Genomic DNA, 955 nt, shown 5'->3' with positions numbered 1-955 from the left:
CTATTAGAGATAGCGCAATAAACCAAGGTGAATTATCTGCAGGAGGCCCTGGCGCATGAATCTGTGCAACGGGAACGACCTCGGACCACCAGGGGCCGAGAAAACGACAGTCTCAAGGGGCCGGACACTCAGGGTCAGGGGAAAATCCAATATATATCTGGTCATATCTCTGGTGCTATTACAGATAGCGCAATAAATCAAAGTGCATTGTCTCTAGGAGGCCCTGGCGCATAAATGTGGCCAGCGGGAACGACCTCGGACCATCAGGGGCCGAGAAAACCACCGTCTCATGGGGCCGGACACTCAGGGTCAGGGGAAAATCCAATATTTATCTGGTGATATCTTGGGTGCTATTACAGATAGCGCAATAAATCAAAGTGCATTGTCTGTAGGAGGCCCTGGCGCATGAATCTGTGCAGCGGGAACGACCTCGGACCACCAGGGGCCGAGAAAACCACCGTCCCGAGGGGCCGGACACTTAGGGTCAGTGAAAAATCCAATATCTATCTGGTGATATCTCGGGTGCTATTACAGATAGCGCAATAAATCAAAGTGAATTATCTGCAGGAGGCCCTGGCGCATGAATCTGTGCAAGGGGAACGACCTCGGACCACCAGGGGCCGAGAAAACCGCAGTCTCATGGGGCCAGACACTCAGGGTCAGGGGAAAATCCAATATATATCTGGTGATATCTCGGGTGCTATTACAGATAGAGCAATAGATCAAAGTGCATTGTCTGTAGGAGGCCCTGGCGCATGAATCTGTGCAGCGGGAACGACCTAGGACCACCAGGGGCCGAGAAAACCACAGTCTCATGGGGCCGGATACTCAGGGTCAGGGGAAAATCCAATATAGATCTGGTGATATCTCGGGTGCTATTACAGATAGCGCAATAAATCATAGTGCATTGTCTGTAGGAGGCCCTGGCGCATGAATCTGGCCAGCGGGAACGACC

The sequence above is a fragment of the Nomia melanderi genome, unplaced genomic scaffold (assembly GCF_051020985.1).
Source record: "Nomia melanderi isolate GNS246 unplaced genomic scaffold, iyNomMela1 scaffold0014, whole genome shotgun sequence".
NCBI lineage: Eukaryota > Metazoa > Arthropoda > Insecta > Hymenoptera > Halictidae > Nomia > Nomia melanderi.
The sequence above is the reverse complement of the archived record's forward strand: the minus strand, read 5'-3'. Positions refer to the sequence as shown.